We start from the raw sequence: 21,654 nt of genomic DNA, 5'->3' as shown, positions 1-21,654 counted from the left end.
TTTTTCCTATTTTAATTGGCCTTTAATTTGGAGAGTAAACAAACTAGTTATGTTTAGGGTTAATTTTATTGCTCTAGTTTAAGGTTAAGAATGGAAAATATGGCATAATGACTTAATTTCAATTTATGGTGAAGATGAACGTAATGTTTACTGTGATAAGAAAGAACTTATTATGCATGTCAGACGCTTGTAAATAAAAAAATTTCACATATATCGAACTTATGTGAAAACGAAAGCTTCACGCATATTGAATGTTGGTAAAAAAAAGTATTTTTAATAGAACTATATACATACACTAAGGGGTCAAGGATTTGGTGAAAAAGAAAAAAATATTTGTAATTTCAGTCTTATTTCTAAGTTTGCAGGGAAAATTGAACCCAGGTGGGCCTTTGATTTGGGCTTAGTCATGATCTAATCTTAAACTGCTTCAACTTGAACAAAGAGGACTAGCCGCTGGCCCAAGACTCCTAGTCAAAGGCAACCCTGGTCCTTGACCTTCTAGGCTTCAGCTAGTGAATGGAGTGGGCAGTCTGGCTCGTCATCACTTGCATTTGGTGCGGAGTTTATGGCAGTTGCTATGAGCGCAGCAAGAAACTGCTAAAACCCTGCACTTTCATGGGAGACAGAGAGAGTGAGAGAGATGACATACCAGCTGATGAGGTTAACGGTGCTGTACCACGAACCGAGGGAATGAGGAGGTTGATGTCCATACAAAGCCCTCGTCAAGCAAAAGAGTTCTTACTAATACCTCAACTTTGTTTCCAGGTTCACCTTGGTCTGCTTTCAGTTCTTAACTAGCTCTAATTATTTACTTTCTGGGGAACAATATGATTTATCACCAAAATTCATCTCTATTAATTGATTCATTACTTATAAGGACATACGTCTCTGAGAAATTCATTGAGCCCTCTCCTTTTTTAATAAAATTTACTATGCACTCTTTTTTTTTTTTTTTACTGAAAATGACTTGATTTCAATTTGATGTTAAGGATGGACATAACGTTTATTGTAGTTAGAAAGAACTTTCTTTGCATGTCAGATGACTGTTAAAAAGGAAAATTTCATATGTTGGACGATTGATAAAGAAGAAATTTCACATAACTATTGTCGAAAACAACTTTCTGCACATGTCAAACATTAGTTAGACGTAATGTTTATTGAGATAAGTGAGGTCATTTGAACGTAACATTTACTAAGATAAGTAAGGCCAGTTAGACGTAGGTAAAAAATAACTTTCTATGCATGTCGGACACTTGTCAAAATAAAATTCACATAGTAATTAAGATAGCATCAATATTGATAAAGAAATTGTCATGCGTGACTGACGCCTGTCAGTGAAGAAATTTCACAATTAATATAGTTAGAAAGAAATATCTGTGCATGTCGAACACTTGTCAAAAAGAAATTTCACAGTAATTAAGGCGACATCACTACCGAGAAAGAAATTTTCGTGCATGACTAACACTTGTTGATGAAGAATTTTCACAATTACTGCGGTCAGAAAGAACTATATATGCATGTCGGACGTTTGTCAAAAAGAAATTTCACAGTAATTAAGGCGACATCACTATCGAGAAAGAAATTTTCGTGCATGAATGACGCCTGTCAATGAAGAAATTTCACAATTACTGTTGTCAGAATGAACTATCTGTGCATGCCGAACGCTTGTCAAAAAGAAATTTCACCAATAATTAAGGCGACATCACTATTGAGAACGAAATTTTCGTGCATGACTGACGTTTGTCAATAAAGATATTTCACAATTACTGTGGTAAAAAGAACTTGTTGGACGTCTGTCAAAAAAGAAATTTTACATAACTGTGGTACAAAAGAACTTTATGAGCATGTCTGAAGACTGTCAAGAAGGAAATTCCATGTACAATAATGAAGACGGAATCAATAACGAAAGAAAGTTTTTTCACGCATAATGAAGCCCTATTGTGGAAGAATGTTTTACACATACAAGAAACATGTCAAGTAATGAAATTAATTTTCACCCTTGTAACTCTTATCAAGAAATAACTTCAACTCCCCGAAGCAGCCAGAGAACAGGAGGCCCTCAACGTTTCCATTGAATGGTGTGGTGGTGTTTCACCAGGGATTGGAGTCTAGCCTTTACAGTGGCTTTAATTTGAGTGTGTTTTTAGGGGAACTTGTATCTTTTGTAATGTAATGCATGCATGTTAATTATATATGAAGATAGCAAATTAAGCTAGGGTGGGTGATTCTCCATGGGGTTGGGATTTTGGTTGCTTTTTGTATTATGTGCAGGAAGTCTCACTCTAAATTTACAAGTCTTTTCCTATTTTAATTGGCCTTTAATTTGGAGAGTAAACAAACTAGTTATGATTAGGGTTAATTTGAGTTTAATGGTAAAGATGAACGCAATGTTTACTGTGATCATAATGAACTTATTGTGCATGTCAGATGCTTGTAAAGAAAGAAATTTCTCGTATATCGAACTGCAGTTAGAAAAAAAAAAGCTTCATGCATATCGAATGTTGGTAAATAAAATTATTTTTTGAATAAAACGATATATTTACATCAAGAGATAGAGAATTCGGTGAAAAAAAAGATAAAAATATTTCTATTTTCAGTCTTATTTCAGTGACAGAGAAAATTGAACCCATGTGGGCCTTTGTCATGATTATATTTGTCTGCTTCAACTTAAACAAAAAGGGCCGGCCACTTGTCGCTAGTCGAAGGCAGCCCTGGTCCTTGATCTTTGAGGCTTCAGCCAGTGAATGGAATAGGCAGTCTGGGTCGCCATCGCTATGCTTTCTGTGCGGAGTTTATGGCAGTTGCTATGAGCGCAGCAAGAAACTGCTAAAATCCTGCACTTTCATATGAGAGAGAGAGAGAGAGAGAGAGAGAGAGAGAGAGAGAGAGAGATGACGTACCAGCTGATGAGGTAATCGGTTTTGAACGACGAAACGCGGGAATGATGAGGGTTGATGTCCATACAAAGTCCTTGTCAAGCAAACGGTTCTTACTAATACCTCAACTTTGTTGCCAGTTTGACCTTGGTCCGCTTTCAGTTCCTAATTAGCTCTAATTTTTACTTTGGGATTAATATGATTTATCACCAGAATTTCTCTCTATTGATTCATTATTTATAATGACATAATTACTACGGCTTTAAAAAATTCATTGTGCACTCTTTTTTTACCGAAATTTACTATGCACGTTGTTTTTTTACTGAAAAATTAAAGAACAATGAAAGTGCATACGTGATTACTATAAGGGAGTGAGAAAAAAAAAATTATTCAACAATATAATGTATACCTATAATTTGCAAATTAAGTAAGTTCCGAAGATAATAAATTGAATATAATATGTGTGTGGGTATCTTTATGACTACAATTTAGTGATAGTTCTTTTTATCTTCACTTGTAAGTGAGAGATTTTAAATTCGATTTCGTGAATGACGAGTTCGACACTAATTTATTCTCAAATCCTTCATGTTAATATATAAACTAATAACTATCATACTATGAAGAAATTATCAATGTTAAAAGGAATGGATGGAGAAGATGATCAGAAGGGTTTCAATAGTTAATTAAAAAGAAAACTAAAGAAATGGACTTGAAAACTTTGAATTTTAATCAAAATGACAAAAAGTGTTGTAAGTGAATAGTAACAAGAATGATTTTTTAGAGTAATAATGTTTTTTTCGTTAAAAGTGAACAGTACCAGAAGTGTTTCATTAAAACTCCATTAATTAAAAGGTTAATTATATATTAATTAGCGTTGAGAACTATTTGGAGTGACATTAACAACTCCCTAACGACATTATTACTTATATATACCGTAAACTGTAGAAAACAAACACGAGAGAGACTAGAAATGGGATATATATAAAAGTTCAAGGTCGAACAGACAACGAGATGGAGATATAACCTGCAAGACACTGTTCATTTGACGAGGGTCAGCATGGAAGTCACTCACCGATATACTATCCATGCATACATATGATACTCAAGCCCCCTACTACTGAATCATCACATATATCTCTGTGTGTAAAAGACATTCCAATTTCGAAATATAATGTTTCAGATTCAATACTAAAAGGAGATGAAGGGTTGGGGGGGGGGGGGGGGGGGGAATGGTGAGGGAAGGCAAGGAAGGAGACTCTTGTGTGCCGGATTGAGTTTGTATTTATAGATGTTATCGATCTTACCTGTCTCTCAGAAGTGAGGGAAGAGGGAAGCATGAGTAGTCCTGACATTGACCTTCAGATGTGAATGTATATGTGTGGTGTGTGGAGGCGTGGGGGATGGGGAATGGATGGTGTTGATCTTACCTAGAAAATCAAGGCTAGCTAGCTCGAGTTTGAGGGTAGATGGGATCCCATGCATATTCCTTATATATATACATATTGAAATTGAAAGAATGGTTATTGACAAATTTCTAACACATAACAACATGTAGGGATGGCCCTGAGAGGGTAGATGGGAAACTTTCATTTCATCTTGTGCTACCTACCCTCCATCATAAATTCATAACCACCATAATGATATCGAGAACCAAATATAATTAGTGTTATTAATTGTACTTCATTTGATACCAACCACAAATGGGCTTGCAGTTTATTTGATACCAACCCTGAGCATGTCAGTCTACTTTGGTTCCAAGCATGTCACCAATGGCTGTGACATCAAACCTTCCATGGCCATCAACCCCCCAAAAATCACCTTCACTGGTCACCCTGGCGAGCTCTACACCCTGGTCCGCCCCTTTTCACTTCTGCACACCTAGATCAACTCGATCCTGTTGCATGCATGAGTTCAATTTACACATTTCACATTTTTTTTATTGCATAAATATGTACACCTAATAAAATTGTTCATGCAGGTGATGACTGACCCTGATGCTCCGAGTCCGAGTGAGCCAAGCATGAGGGAGTGGGTACATTGGTGATGATCAACTGCTTCTTCTTCTTGCATGAATTGCGTTTTAATTTATTTCCCTTAATTTTACAAATTTTGTTGTCAATAATCTTTCTTAATTGGACTCACAAAAATTAACTTCATGCACATTGTTTATGATTTCAGGATCGTGTGTGATATCCCTGGCGGACAAACCCTCTCAGAGGTAATTTACAAATACCAAGAGAAAAAATCTTGCTACCTTTTTGCCGTTTTCAAATCTTTAAGTTTTTGGTTGCAGCTTTTTGCATTCATACAACACAAATATATATCTCTACACACACACACACGCACACACACAAACAATATATATCTCTACACACACACACACACACACATAGGTATATACGTATATATACACATATTTTCGAGCAGAAACTTTTATTCCATTCTTTCATTTTCGAGTAGAGAATCTCTGGCAAAACACTCGTTTCCAAGCGGAATCATTGACATGCATGCATTTCTCTGGCTTCGAATGTTTTGAGATTATTTCCGAAAAAATCATCAAAAAATTTCAGGGTTCCATCATATCAGTTGATTCTTGAAAAATCATAAATGTTTTGCTTTTATACCTCTTAAGCATCTGTCACTAGCTAGCCGTAAAACTAGCCAAATTTGATTTGGCACAACAATTTTTCAAAAACCACGTGTCGTGTATATTTTCTTTACAGTTCATATTATGTTTGCTATTTATACAAATTAAAAATAAAATAGTTTTAAAATTTCTTCCTAAATGGTGTTTTTGTCTTCGTATATTTTGCAACACGTAGTTCACCCTTGAAACACCTTTGCTTCTAGTGACACGTATGTGCCACTTGTCAAGGTTATCTTGTTGTGTGGTAACCTCTCCCCCTGTTGCATCCACGTGGCACAATGGTTTCGTTACCAAGCTCTAATTAATTTTGATATTTTTTTGGGTAAAGTACAAAAAACTATATCAATTATTGATGTCACGACACTTTCATACATCATCTTTTAAAATTGACAATGTCATACCTCATTTTACGAATTTGTGACAATGTCATACCACCGTCAATTTTTTTGTTAATTTCTCAGTTAATTACTGACTTGACTTGATTCGAGACCCATTTTCTATTAAAAAATTATTAAAAACTAAAAAAAATCATTTAATATTTTTAAATATTAAAATAATAAAGAAGGTTAATAAATAAATAATTAAAAAAAAAAACCAAACAAAACTTCCCCCTGCGCCCTTTCTCTTCTCCCCCATCTTCATCTCCCTTCATCGTCTTCTTACCTACTGCAACCCAGAAAAAAGAAAAGAAAAAAAAAAAACAAAACAAAACAAAATTTGTCTCTTACCCTCCAGGCGCCCTCTCTCTTCTCCCCCATCTTCATCTTCTTCCATCTTCTTCCCCCTATTTGCTGCAACCCAGACATAAAATAAAATAAATAAAAAATAAAACAAACAAACAAACAAAACTCCCTCCCCCCGGCACCCTCTCTCTTCTGCCCATCTTCATCTTCTTTCCTCTTCTTCCCCTTATTTGCTGCAACCCAGAAAAAAGAAAAGAAAAAAAAAACAAACAAAACTTTCCCCCTCCCCACCCAACTTGCAAAAAAACATGAGAGAGAAGGAAAAAAAAAAAGGTCCCTTGCTGCAACCCATAAAAAAGAAAAAAAAATCAAACAAACAAAACTCTCCCCTCCAACCTGCAGAAGACGAAGAGAGAGAAGGAAAAGAAAAAAAAAAAGGTCCCTGCCCCCCCCCCCCACCCAACCTGCAGAAGAAGAAGAAAAAGAGAGAGAAGGAAAAAAAAAAAGAATGATACCCAGTTCGTGAAGGATTTATTTTGAAAAACATGTTCATTTGAGCAACATCATATGGCATGCAATTAACAATTAAAGGCGGAATCATGCTTGCATGTACTAAAAAACAAAACATTACCATGAAATTCAAAGCCTAGTAGATTGGTGAACCAATAATCAACTCAAAACAAAGTGAGTTGAAATTATTACCTTTGTAGATTCCTCTTTGCATAAGCAAAGGCTAATCACCCAAAGAGATAGGGCCTTCATTCCTTGCTTCTTAGATCCATGGATTTGGATGGAAAAATAGGTTTCTCCAAGTTCCCAAAATAGGGAACCTCTAAGTCTCTTCACCAAGGTTTGATTGTAGAAGAAATGAGTGACCTTGGAGTAGTAGGATTGCTAGATGTACCCTCCAAGGTGTTGGCCTCTTTAGAGAGAAAATGGAGAGACAATTCTCACCAATTTTCCCCCAAAATAAACCCTTAATTTTTCCTTAATGAATTTTGGCTATAAAGTCATTTATATAGTCACTTCTTTAAGTAACCTAAACAACCAAAACCCTAATTCATCTAATATGGCCGGCCATTTAGGGATGTTTGGGCTTTTGGGCTTTAATGAATCTTTATTCATTAAATTGTCATACAATTTAAGTTAATGGGCTTGACGTTCGAAGCCCATTGGGCCTTAAGGTCCAAAACTATCCCGAAGTCTTTAACGAACTTATTCGTTTGATTAATTAACATATTAATTAATCTTTGCCATAATTAAATGATTAAACCATTTAATCATTCTTACTCATTTCCGTTTAATCTCCAATCTCTACCTTTTACGGTGTGCGATCCATTAGGTTCCTTTTAGCGAGGTAGTGGGCGATTAAAACCATTTTACATCGATTGTGAATTGAAACTATTTTCAATTCTCCCTTTAGTGATTACACACGTTTAGGGCTTCCACAAACCATGAGTGACACCTAGCAGCATATCATGGTTACCCAAGCTAATCAGAAGAGGTGGAGAACCTATTCAGTTCGGGATTACAAATGCAATACGGTCCTTCTCTAATCTAATACTCTTGACCACATTGTTTGGTATGATAGTTTATTTACTCATGTCTACTATCCAATGTGAATCGTTTGCTTATATGATTTCCTTGAATGTGATTTGGAACGCATTCCCCAATCTCATTCATACTCTGGCCAGAGATTCCAAATCATATCATAGAGTATTCTCCCTCAACTGTTTGAAGGTTAGAGATCCCTTGTTGCGCATTCACTTGTTTCCATAGCTAAGTGGCTTAACCCCAACGATGCCGTGACACCCCGAGGGGGTGAATTAGACATAATCAAAGATTAAGGACTTAACCACAAGACAACTGTGATGCCTCAGGTAAAAGGACTACTTTGCATTATCCCAACCATGAGTTCTCATGTGACATGGAATATAAGAACTCTTCGTTGATCACGTTCAGTGAACTCATTCTCTTATTGAGCATCTACGTACTTGTCTTGATGTCACACACACCAATGACTCGAGACTAATCACTCTCCCTGAGAGAAGACATAGTACGTACTGATCTTAACGGACTGTCAACGCCCAATTGGCAATCCTATGATCAGGAACATTTAGGATGTGTCTACGAAAGAATGGTCTCATGAATCTAACTTCATTAGATTACATTCTCCCAATCACATATTTCTTGGACTTTATCGTTTAAGCATATAACATTTATATGAGACGGCTCAAACAATAATTTATGCCCTTTATATGTAAAACTAGATTAGTTTAACATGTGAAATGTCCGTAAAGTATCATCACATGATTGGCTTTAGGGCACATTTCCAACAATCTCCCACTTGCACTAGAGCCAATCAGCTTGATCATCAGTGATGATACCTCTTCTGTAGTCATTTTATAAATGGCTGAGTAGTAGGCCTAGACAATGGATATCTATATGTTATCCATAGAAGCAACCTTGAGAATAACGACGTCACCATTATACATGATTCTCAATCATGTGGTTCAGTTTCTCATTTGTGTTTGGACCTTGATGAGACCTTGATTCCCAGGCTTGAGCTATCTCCCCATTAGTGTCATACACTTTCTGGTTGGAACCGAATAGAGAGTTCATAAATGAACTTTCCCATCCAAACAACATTGTTGTAAACTTCTATATGGCAATATATCTTGCATTCATAATGGAACACACTAAAGTCATTACTTTAATGTTTCCATTCAAATATCTCTTTAGTCATAATAAAGAGATATTTGTTTATCTCTTCATTCATAATGAAGAAACATCCAATGATGGATTAGATTCATAATCTAATACATTTACGCTTCCATTACGTTACTCTAATTCTTCAATATTCTTTGAGGAATATATCCTTTAGTATTTCTTAAATACTTAAGGACTCACTTGACAGTTGCCATGGTTCTGATCCTGGGCTTGCACTGATATCGTCTTGTACCGTTCTAGGTACAACTCATATCAATGTTTTTCATACAATATGAAATACATAAATCACCTTTCTGCTTATGCATAAAGGATTCAATTTACGCATTATTTCTATGGGAGTCAAAGGGTACGTTCCCTTTGAGAAGGGCAACTTGCTAATCTCACTAGAATCGTCCTTCTTATTGAAGTTTATCATCATATGAGAAACTTCCTAGCATCCATTGTCTATTATTAGGGATTGATATAATCCAATTATATCATGAAATATATCATTATAGATTTCCATCTCATGTATATAGACTATATCTCCCATATACATTCTATCTTCATATAATGTATTAAAGTCATAACTTTAACGAAGAAGTATTCTTTTCATTTCCAAAATTAATATATCATATATACTTAAATTTTAGGAACATGATTAACTCCCACTAATCTTTTGTAAAACTCGTAAACAAAAGATTCATTTACATCTTGATGAGAAATCAAACGATTTGATCCTTTTTCCTCATAAAATGCAAATAGCTCCCACTAACTTGCTAAGATCCATGATGGATGGATCTTTACAACTTACATGTCTTGTGATTTATAATTTTGGACATATATTATCAAGACTATCTTAATAATGGTTTCGGAAACCCATATTATGTCAAAACATTGAATCACCATTTTAGTTGTAGCTAGCAATCTTCGAATTAATTGAAACCAAGCCTATCTCAAAGATGGTTTCTTCAAAGTCAACCATTCTCTTTGATTGTAGTTACCTTAAGCTACCATTTAGCTATGAAGGTTTCATTATTTCGAGTCAAATGGTACTTTACCATTTCCTTGAGTATATATCGTATATGCACTCAATGTAGTCATAAGGATTTTCATTCTTATCGACTACCTTGGAGCTTGTGGTATAGGAACTAGGTTGTTATATTTGTTGATTACTATCTTGTCTCTCAAAGAACCCATTCTTTGAGTTCTATCTCTCGTTCATTTGCTTTTAGGCAAATCACATTGTAGAATTACAATGAACTACCCAACAAAACAACATTTGTTAGTTGGTTTATAGAAGCGATATCCAAAAGTTATTTTAAGGATATCCTACAAGATTGTTATCAAACAAATATTGCTTATTAGCACACAACCCCAAATCTTTAACATGCTTAAGATTTGTCTTTCTTTTCCAACTACATCTTATGGAGTCATGAAAATATTGGAAGATCTTTTCATCGACAATCATATTGTTTTAGAAGTATATATCCTATATATGGGTAATAGATAACATTTAACGAACTAAATCTTATTCAAGTTCGTTCTTCTCCTAATGGAGAAATACATTATCTTATGATGCTATTTTCCTTGATATCTTTCAAGGAAACTCATCTAAAGTGTTACCTTTCCTTGGATCAAATCTAAGGAGGTAAATACTTTAGATATCTTACTCATCTATTTACATTTCTTGAATTCTTTGAAACCTTTTGCAAAGTATTCGGACTTGTGTTTATTCAAAATAAACTATAGTCCAACCGAGAGTGATCTTCGGTGAATGTCATATAACATGAGTAGTATTATGTTGTGGACAAGTGCCACTAACATCTAAGTGAATTAACCTCAACAACTTTGTGATTCTTTCTTCTTTCCAAAAGAATAAAGATTCGAACATTTCGCCTCTATACAATTTTAACAAGAAGGTATTGGATCCGGATCTAACGATCCAAAACATCCTTGTTTCACCAACTCGTAACTTATGTTTTAGAGGTATCACAATTTAGTTGGGATTAGTCACTACCTTGCAACCTTTTGGGTTTTAAGCATCATTATATTCTAAACAGTTAACACTACCATATCATCTATACTATAGAGACAATCAATTAGATTACTATAATCCAATTTCTTTGGTAGTTCATATGAGGAAGTAAGTACTATCTGCTTTCGCAGAGATCTATATCTTATTCACGTTCCGTATGTGAAGCACCTTTTCTTCTCTCATATATCTTCTACTTCTTATTAGTCACACTTTTACAACGATTTGTAAAACATAGTTACTAATACGGAATCATACATTCAAGTAGAAGAACCAACTGTTTTGAACTATTCAAGAACAATTTACAACACCTTCGAAAGGTGTGTCCTTGACACTTGCAAGACATTTCTTGCAAATACCCCTTCCAATGTCCATCCTTTCATAAAGAAAGTTTGTTCCCTTGGAGTTATTTATCTTCTTTATTTGACTTTCACCTTTGACTACATTAGTCATGGTCCCTAAACTCCCACTATCTCTCTTGAAACCTTTTTCAATTGTGTTATACACATCAAACATTTTGGAGAGCATGTGGTTTATTGTTCACTACATAGTTTACAATAAACTTAGTGAACCATTAGGATAGGGACACAAAGGTGAAGTCTTTGCCTAGTTTCCGTCTCGTTAAGTGGTTTATCACTTCAACATTCAATGATTCAAAATCATCATAAGTCCATGTTAATGGACTATTTTTGTCAACCAACCATTATGTTCTAAACATAATTACAAACTTTAAAGAGTTGTTCAAGGCAACTCTTATTTCTTCACACAACAAATTGTAAGTGAAGAATCATGGCACATAAAGTGTCCATGCCTTTGTGCTTTCTTCTCAAGTTCCTTGTTCATGTAACAAAGAAACAAGCACTAAGTGTTTGCATTGACTAAGGGTTGTTCAAAGCAACTCCTATTTCTTCATACAACAATTTATAATTGAAGAATTATGACATTAAAAGTGTTGTCCTCTTTATGATAGACCTTTTCTAACATATTCTTCTAATGATACATTATCAATAGGAAGATTGTGAGGATGAGACTACTTTGGTACTTTTACAAGCCATTAAAGACAATCTATGGTTTTGTAGTACCAAGTCCGTAAACTAAACGTTCGGCTTTTATTTGTCAAGTGTTGGATAGCGTTTGCAAATATATTGGTAATCAAATACATAACGAATATAAATTGATTGATTTTAAGCCATTTGATTTGGGTCTTTAAATCAAATAGCACCACCCACTATTTTTGGCAAATTCCATATCCCTCATAGGAATTCGAGAGTTTTGGATGAAACTCCTAGTAGGTTATGGGAGGCTCACTATTACCAAGCCCACCTCACGATGATACGATATATGGCTAGCAACAATAATAATGAGAGAGTACGCTTACTCGTTTGCAACTCATGCAAGTACCCATCTTATTTGGCCTCTAGAGAATGTAACCTCACAATGATATGATATTGGTTCCATTGCACTTAGTTAAGTTCTTCCCACCATGCTTAGTTCATGAAGGGGTTCAAGAATAGCCTCACAATGATATGATATTGGCCATCCTCGTTGCCTACACTCACCTCATCATATGTGTATGGATTCCTCCTGAGTATAAGCATGCACTTTGTACTCCCCCATGATAGGGTGAAGCCGGTGTACAAGTCATAAACGATTGGATCCCACCACGGTGGAAGGCCACGAAAGAGTGTTCTAAGCACTCTCCGCTTATCAACTTAATATTGGTTTGGTTGAGGGTTTTAGGTCTCATCACATATCAATATACATTTTAATCTCTATTAAAACAATTTTGGTCCTATTACAACTATTGGTCCATATGATTGTTTTAGTTGTACATAATACTCCCACTATGCTTTTAAAACGGTTTTTAAAGCAAGAGTATATGTTACTACTAACATAAGGTTTGCATTCATTTGATGGACTATATAGTTGCCTTAGGGCCTTAGGATGACTATGAACCTTTGTTTAGATTCAACACGAGCCTTGTGTTGAATCTCGGTCTAGGGATGGAGATTGATTTTAGTTACGCGTTTAATCACATTAAGGCGTGTTGTCTTAGGGGCGTTGGACCCAATTACTTCATTTTCATGCATATCATATAAAGCAAGAAAGAAATACTTCAAAGTAAAGGATGAGCTTATGCTCATTACAACATTTGCATAAAACAAATTACCTTAAAGTAAAGAAGGACTTATGCCCTTTTACAACATTTGATCAAATCAAATTACAACCAAAATCTAATCTACACATTCCCATGGTTCAAACAAATTTGAAACGCCTTTCACATAGCTCAATTATATTAGGCTTAGGTTCATAATCATCCTTTAATTAATTAACGCTTTAACTAATTAATTGAATGCAACATTTTCATTTGGTTTTTGTATCCATAAAATTGATTTAAGTGGAGCTAAACAAAATGAAAATCCAATTCTCATTTAAAGAGACAAAACAATTTTGTTCTCATCCTATTTGGGCCATCATGCAATAACCACAACTTTTTGGGCCATATTGCGAAAACATAAACTTTTGGGGTCACTTTGTAAAAACACAAAAGTCACTACTTCATGTAAATACAACTAGAACCCAAAATTTAAATAAATTCAAAAACTTCATTAAAGGAGCAAAACAATTTGTCCTTTAGCGTTTTTAGGCCTTAACGTCAAAACGTAAACTTTCGGGTCAAAGTACAAATACACAAAAGTATCAAAACTTTATGTAATTGCATAAAAACCCCAAAAATACCCTATTTTATTAGGGTGGCCGGTTTTTAGGGATAAAAAGGAGTGGTGGGTGTTTTGATTTATTAGTTTTGTCAAAAACAATCAAGTAGTGCTTTCACCTTTCATAAAAATAATATATGTTTTGATGATTGATATTTCTTTCATCATTTATACAAATATTTAACACTTTAAATACTTTCATAAAAATAATATATGTTTTGATGATTGATGTTTCCATCATCATTTATACAAATATTTAACACTTTAAATACATGATAAATCATTTGAAAAACATATATCATAAACTTTATGAAATAAATCAAAACTTTGAATCAAAACACAAACCTTTGTGTTCTTGGCAAGAACATCAAGAACATATGAAGAACATCCATGAAAACCCATAAGAGCTCCATGAATGTTTTCATGCAATAAAACTCAAATTTTTATCATTCAAAATGAGGCTAACATCCTAGGGTACTTAGGGGTTCCAAAAGTCACCTTAAAACCATTTTAACAAGACAAACATGAACCCAAAAAATCACCCTTTGGATTTGGCCGAAAATCCCTAAAATCATGGCACCAAATTTTAGCTCCAATATTCATCCTCATATGAACTACATCTACAACATTTGAGATGGCAAATTTTCAAACAAAATTTACATTCAAAGAAGCAAGAATAAAGCTTGTAACAATTACAACTTTTAAATCATAAACTTATGAACTACAAAACCCAAAAGGATTCACCAACTACTAGACCTAGGCTCTGATACCACTTGAAGGATTTATTTTGAAAAACATGTTCATTTGAGCAACATCATATGGCATGCAATTAACAATTAAAGGCGGAATCATGCTTGCATGTACTAAAAAACAAAACATTACCATGAAATTCAAAGCCTAGTAGATTGGTGAACCAATAATCAACTCAAAACAAAGTGAGTTGAAATTATTACCTTTGTAGATTCCTCTTTGCATAAGCAAAGGCTAATCACCCAAAGAGATAGGGCCTTCATTCCTTGCTTCTTAGATCCATGGATTTGGATGGAAAAATAGGTTTCTCCAAGTTCCCAAAATAGGGAACCTCTAAGTCTCTTCACCAAGGTTTGATTGTAGAAGAAATGAGTGACCTTGGAGTAGTAGGATTGCTAGATGTACCCTCCAAGGTGTTGGCCTCTTTAGAGAGAAAATGGAGAGACAATTCTCACCAATTTTCCCCCAAAATAAACCCTTAATTTTTCCTTAATGAATTTTGGCTATAAAGTCATTTATATAGTCACTTCTTTAAGTAACCTAAACAACCAAAACCCTAATTCATCTAATATGGCCGGCCATTTAGGGATGTTTGGGCTTTTGGGCTTTAATGAATCTTTATTCATTAAATTGTCATACAATTTAAGTTAATGGGCTTGACGTTCGAAGCCCATTGGGCCTTAAGGTCCAAAACTATCCCGAAGTCTTTAACGAACTTATTCGTTTGATTAATTAACATATTAATTAATCCTTGCCATAATTAAATGATTAAACCATTTAATCATTCTTACTCATTTCCGTTTAATCTCCAATCTCTACCTTTTACGGTGTGCGATCCATTAGGTTCCTTTTAGCGAGGTAGTGGGCGATTAAAACCATTTTACATCGATTGTGAATTGAAACTATTTTCAATTCTCCCTTTAGTGATTACACACGTTTAGGGCTTCCACAAACCATGAGTGACACCTAGCAGCATATCATGGTTACCCAAGCTAATCAGAAGAGGTGGAGAACCTATTCAGTTCGGGATTACAAATGCAATACGGTCCTTCTCTAATCTAATACTCTTGACCACATTGTTTGGTATGATAGTTTATTTACTCATGTCTACTATCCAATGTGAATCGTTTGCTTATATGATTTCCTTGAATGTGATTTGGAACGCATTCCCCAATCTCATTCATACTCTGGCCAGAGATTCCAAATCATATCATAGAGTATTCTCCCTCAACTGTTTGAAGGTTAGAGATCCCTTGTTGCGCATTCACTTGTTTCCATAGCTAAGTGGCTTAACCCCAACGATGCCGTGACACCCCGAGGGGGTGAATTAGACATAATCAAAGATTAAGGACTTAACCACAAGACAACTGTGATGCCTCAGGTAAAAGGACTACTTTGCATTATCCCAACCATGAGTTCTCATGTGACATGGAATATAAGAACTCTTCGTTGATCACGTTCAGTGAACTCATTCTCTTATTGAGCACCTACGTACTTGTCTTGATGTCACACACACCATTGACTCGAGACTAATCACTCTCCCTGAGAGAAGACATAGTACGTACTGATCTTAACGGACTGTCAACGCCCAATTGGCAATCCTATGATCAGGAACATTTAGGATGTGTCTACGAAAGAATGATCTCATGAATCTAACTTCATTAGATTACATTCTCCCAATCACATATTCCTTGGACTTTATCGTTTAAGCATATAACATTTATATGAGACGGCTCAAACAATAATTTATGCCCTTTATATGTAAAACTAGATTAGTTTAACATGTGAAATGTCCGTAAAGTATCATCACATGATTGGCTTTAGGGCACATTTCCAACAGTTCGTCCATCCCCCCCGCGTGCCCACCCTTTTCACTCCACATCCATTCCCCCCATTTTCTCTGTGCCCAAGTTCTCAACGAGATCTGGGTTTTTTTATTTTTTATTTTTTGGGTTGCAGGTATTGGGTGCGAGGTTGGGTGCAGAGGGTGGGTGGGAAGGTGGGTAGGTTAGGTGTGGATAGTGGGTGCAGGGAGAAGAGGGGTTGGGGAGCGGGGAAAACAAATTGAATTTTTTTTTTCTGGGTTGAAGTTGCAGGATGGTTGAAGAAGAAGAAGATGGGGAGAAGAGAGAGAAAGGGGGAAGGGAACGAATTGATGTTGGTTTTTTTTTTTAAACTTTTCTTTGTTATTAATATTTAAAAAATATTAAATGATTTTTTTTAATACTTTTTTAATAGAAAATGGGTACCGGATCAAGCCATGTCAGCAATTAACTGAGAAATTAACAGAAAAACTGACGGAGGTATGACATTGGCACAAATTCGTAAGATGAGGTATGACATTGTTAATTTTAAAAGATGAGGTATGAAAGTGTCATGACATCAATAGTTGAGGTAATTTTTTGTACTTTACCCTTTTTTTTTTAAATGTGTTTATACCATACTTAGGACCTTCATATTTAGATCTCGTACAAATACTCGGGGGACTTAAATGTAATTATGTAATAAAGGAATGGGTAAATATGTAATAAGTGAGGAGCCCTTATTCAATAAAAGGACTCATCACCCTCACAATTGGGAGATGCCAATTCCTAGGCCCTCTTACCCCCTCTCGAAGCCTCACTCTCATTACAGAGGCTCTCACATTCTCTCATAAATACAATAATCAATGTGGACGTAGCCCAAACATTGGGGTGAACCACGATACATATTGTGTTATTTACATTACTTGTAGATTCACGGTCGAATTTACGTTGTTCCAAGACCTCCGGTTTTATGCATCAGCATTTGGCGCCATATGTGGGAAACGACACGAAAAGCTATGTCGGTTCTTTCTCAATTTTTCACCTCCATCGTGAATCTGCAAAATCTGCAAAAAAAACCCAGAAACCAAATACTTTATCTTTCACTTGCCTAATCCTTTTACAGATGAGTCACAAAAATCAAAACTCTCTCTAAAAATCCAGTTTTTCTCTCCCCTATTTTTCTCTTTAAACACATAGAGAGAAGGACAACAAAGCCTTGTTGCATTTCACAGCTCCATAACCCCTTTGTTCTCTGAACACATAGAGAGAAGGACAGCAAAGCCTCGTCGCATTTCACAGCTTCATGACCTATCTTTCTCTTTTCTCTAACTCCTTCTTCGTCCAACGCCTCTTTTCCCCAACTCTGTACTCTGTCACGACCAAGTTAACAGCAAAGCCTTGTTGAAATGTAGGGAAGAAATGACCGCCGCCGCAGCCGTTCCCTCCCACCAAGATCTGGCGCTGCTGGCATCAGAAGATCAATGTGAACCAGAAGTGGTACGCCATCGTTTCGGCAATTATAGCTTTTGCCGTTCCTGACCTTACTCTTGTCGTCGGTGACTCAGGCGAGTGGCGTGGAGAAAACCTCGACAGCTCTGAAACTTCTGAAGCAGATCGAGGCCTACGGTGACGTCGAGAAGGTGAAAGGCAGCCACGCGATTCGCCCCGGAAAGCGTAAGATGAGGAACAACTGCAACACTAGTTCCAAGAAATAGATCCGTATCTGGATCTGGATTACGGGCATGTGGATTTGAGACTTTAAGAAGCTTAGAAGCAGAACAGCTGCGACACTCAAATGGAACCGACACAACTCTCTTCTTATGCTTCCATGGCTGGTTCAACTTTTGGAATAATGTTTTTTTTTTCTCTAAGTGCTTTTGTGAGTCTTGCATTGATGGGTTTGGTCAGCTCAGCAAAAATTGAACCTTATTCAGTGCAGACCAATTTATACGTTAATGGCGTGGGAAACAGTGAACAAAGATTGAACCTTTGGTTCGATCTTACCACGGAATTCCATTCCTAGTCCATCTTCTGGAATCAGCGCCAAGTAGTATTTAAAGTGCAGCGCCAAGTAGTATCTAAGGTGCAGAAGGCTGGGAGCTTAAAGAAATGAGTGATGCTGGGAGCTCAAAAGATGATGAGAGAGAAAGAAGGAAGATGAGAGAGAATGTAAGAAAACAAAAGATACTTGATGATACGAAGGTCCTCACGGTCGGGGCAGTCGCTGACCCAGATCCCATCTCCTGCGAATACCACGGGAAAAGCAAAAGCGGAGATAAGATTATTTTCTTATTATTAATTCTATTATCATTCTTTGTCTGCCATCTGCAAAAGAGAAAAGAGAAAGTAAAAGCAAAAAGTAAAAGCAGAAAGCAAAAGAAGATAAAAAGAATCAGAGAAAAGAATCAGACATAATTGCGGTGGTGATGGCATGCAGAAAAGAGAATTATGAGCGTGACCCATTGAGGAGAGGGTCGGATTTATTTTTTGAATGATGTAATTTATCTTTTGTATGTTTCGGAGACATCTGTATAACCCCATCAAAGGGTAATAATAATAATAATAATAATAATAATAAAAAAAAATAAAAATAAATACAAAACGGTAAGCCCAAAATAGCTCCAACCAGGCGATCAAAGTACGCCCAGTACTCCGTAATTATTCGGCAACCTGCCGCTACTACCACCAACCAGGTGATCAAAAGTACACCCAGTACTCCAAAATTATTCGGCAACCTGCCGCTATTACCACCAACCAGGTAATCAAAAGTACATCTGGTACTCCCAAATTATACATGAGCATTACTTATGTCAATCATACATAAACATTCATGAGCATTACTCATGTCAATCATACATAAACATTCATGAACATTACTCATATCAATCATACATAAACATGCATGAGCATCACTCATGTCAACATCCATAAGCATCACCCCTGTCAACATTCACGAGCATCACTCATGTCAATCAGCTTCAAAAGCTTCATTTACAAAAGCTCTAACTTCAAAAGCTTCATTTAGACAGCTTCAAAAACTTCATTTACAAAAGCTCTAGCTTCAAAAGCTTCATTTACAAAAGCTCTAGCTTCAAAAGCTTCATTTACAGAGTTCTAGCTTCAAAAGCTTCATTTACAGAGTTCTAGCTTCAAAAGCTTCATTCACAAAAGCTCTAGCTTCAAAAGCTTCATTTACAGAGCTCTAGCTTCAAAAGCTTCATTCACAAAAGCTCTAGCTTCAAAAGCTTTATTTACAGAGCTCCAGCTTCAAAAGCTTCATTCACAAAAGCTCTAGCTTCAAAAGCTTCGTTTACAAAGCTTCAACTTCAAAAGCTTCATTTACAGAGCTCCAGCTTCAAAAGCTTCATTTACAAAAGCTCTAGCTTCAAAGCTTCACTTGCAAAGCTTCATCTACAAAGCTTCAGTGCAGGGTATACAAATACTGCATCCGAACAACCGCCACTTCGGCCCATACATGGATTCAATTTGAAGTCTCCAGCTAATAGACTCTATTGACCGAAGACTTGAGGGACTACATTATGTACCATATATTGGACCTTAACTGGGTCTCATGAAAAATACTTGGGGGACTTTAGCCCATCATTTATGTACTGAGGAGCGATCCCTTATTCTATAAAAGGGACCCCCTCACTTTCATTAGAGAGCACCCATTCTTCATGTATTGAGGAACGAACCCTTATTTTATAAAAGGGACTCCCTTACCATCATTATTCATGTATTGAGGAGCGAGCCCTTATTCTATAAAAGGGACTCCCTCACCATCATTAGAAAGCATCGCCGCCTACTGAGCAACCGCCTCGCCACGAGCATCGACGCTAGCCCATCATTTATGTATTAAGGAGTGAGCCTTTATTCTATAAAAGGGACTCCCTCACCTCCAACGCCACAAGCTGAGCCAACTAAGGCAACATAAGCCACAAGCAGAGCAGCCTCGCAACATGTACTACTTCTAGTTGAGCATCATTTCAGATTGGGAACCGACTCATATCGAGCATCAGTTCAAGATGACACCTAGTTACTTCGTCCCACACATGAACTGAATTTCAAGTCTCTAGCCAAAAGACTCTCTTGACTGAAGACTTGAGGGACTACTGTTTATACCATACTTAGGGCCTCTGTATTTAGATCTCATACAAATACTCAAGGACTTAAATGTAATTATGTAATAAAGGAATGGGTAAATATATAATAAGTGATGAGCCCTTATTCTATAAAATGACTCATCACCCTCACAATTAGGGGAGACCAATTCCTAGGCCCTCTCACCCCCTCTCAAAGCCTCACTCTCATTACAGAGGCTCTCACATTCTCTCCCTTACCTCTCAAATAAATATAATAATCAGTGTGGACGTAGCCCAAACATTGGGATGAACCACGATATATCTTGTGTTATTTACATTACTTGCAGATTCACGGTCGGATTTACGTTATTCCAAGATCTCTGGTTTTGTGCATCAACAAAATGAATAAAAAATAACATGATATAAGAGATTATGAGCTAACAAATTGACAATCAATAAATAAAATAACAAAATAATTATTGCAGGGAAAGAGATACTGCCGTACGTTGGTCCGAGGCCACCAGTGGGGATTCACCGCTACATTCTGGTGCTGTTTCAGCAGAAGGCTCCGGTGGGGTTGGTGGAGCAACCACCCTCTCGTGCCCATTTCAACACCCGCTTCTTTGCGGCGCAGCTCGACCTTGGACTGCCGGTTTCCAAGTTCCAACGTCTACTTCAACTGCCAGGAGGAGCCAGCAAACAGGAGGCGCTGAAAGTTTCCATAGAGGGGATGGTGTGGTGGTGTTTCACCAAACAAGAATATAGAATTAGTGAATAAAAAATGGGAGGCTGGCTTTAATTAGAGTGTGTAATGAAAGCTAGCATTATTTATAATATGAAATGTGCAAGCATGTTAGTTATATGAAGCTATCAAAGCTAGGGTGGGTGTTTCTCCTGGGGTTGGGATTTTCGGTGCGTTTGGTATGTATGTGCAGAAACTGTCTCACTCTTAATTATAAGTCTTTTTCCTATTTCAATTGGCCTTTAATTTGAAGATTAAATGATGTTGTTGTGTTCATTGCTTCTAATTTAAGGTTAAGGAATGAGTAAACGGGGGATAATGACCTAAATTTCAATTCACTGGTAAGGATGGACATAACATATATTGTGGTTAGAAAGAACTTTCACTGCATGTCGGAAGATTGTTTAAAAGAAATTTCACATTACTATGGTTAGAAACAACCATCTACACATGTCGAACGCTAGTTAGTCTAACGTAACGTTTATTGAGATAAGTAAGGCCAATCAGACGTAACGTTTACTAAGATAAGTAAGGCCAGTTAGATGTAACGTTTACTGAGATAAAAAATTAACTTTCTATGCATGTCGGACGCTTGTCAAAATAAAATT

General features: G+C 36.2%; 1 long non-coding RNA gene and 1 pseudogene across 1 annotated transcript; one reads left to right on the top strand and one right to left on the bottom strand.

The window, feature by feature from the left end:
• Nucleotides 1-2,499: 2,499 nt before the first annotated feature.
• On the bottom strand, nucleotides 2,500-4,094 carry LOC103438067 (uncharacterized). Its single transcript, XR_529751.4, has 2 exons — nucleotides 2,901-4,094; nucleotides 2,500-2,781 (listed from the first exon to the last, which is right to left on the bottom strand). It is a non-coding gene; the product is annotated as an uncharacterized lncRNA (long non-coding RNA).
• Nucleotides 4,095-4,582: 488 nt separating this feature from the next.
• LOC114825513 (protein MOTHER of FT and TFL1-like) lies at nucleotides 4,583-21,164 on the top strand (annotated as a pseudogene).
• The last annotated feature ends 490 nt before the right edge of the window (nucleotides 21,165-21,654 follow it).

This window comes from Malus domestica, chromosome 06 (genome assembly GCF_042453785.1).
Source record: "Malus domestica chromosome 06, GDT2T_hap1".
Taxonomy (NCBI): Eukaryota; Viridiplantae; Streptophyta; class Magnoliopsida; order Rosales; family Rosaceae; genus Malus; species Malus domestica.
This window is presented reverse-complemented; position numbering and strand designations above follow the sequence as displayed.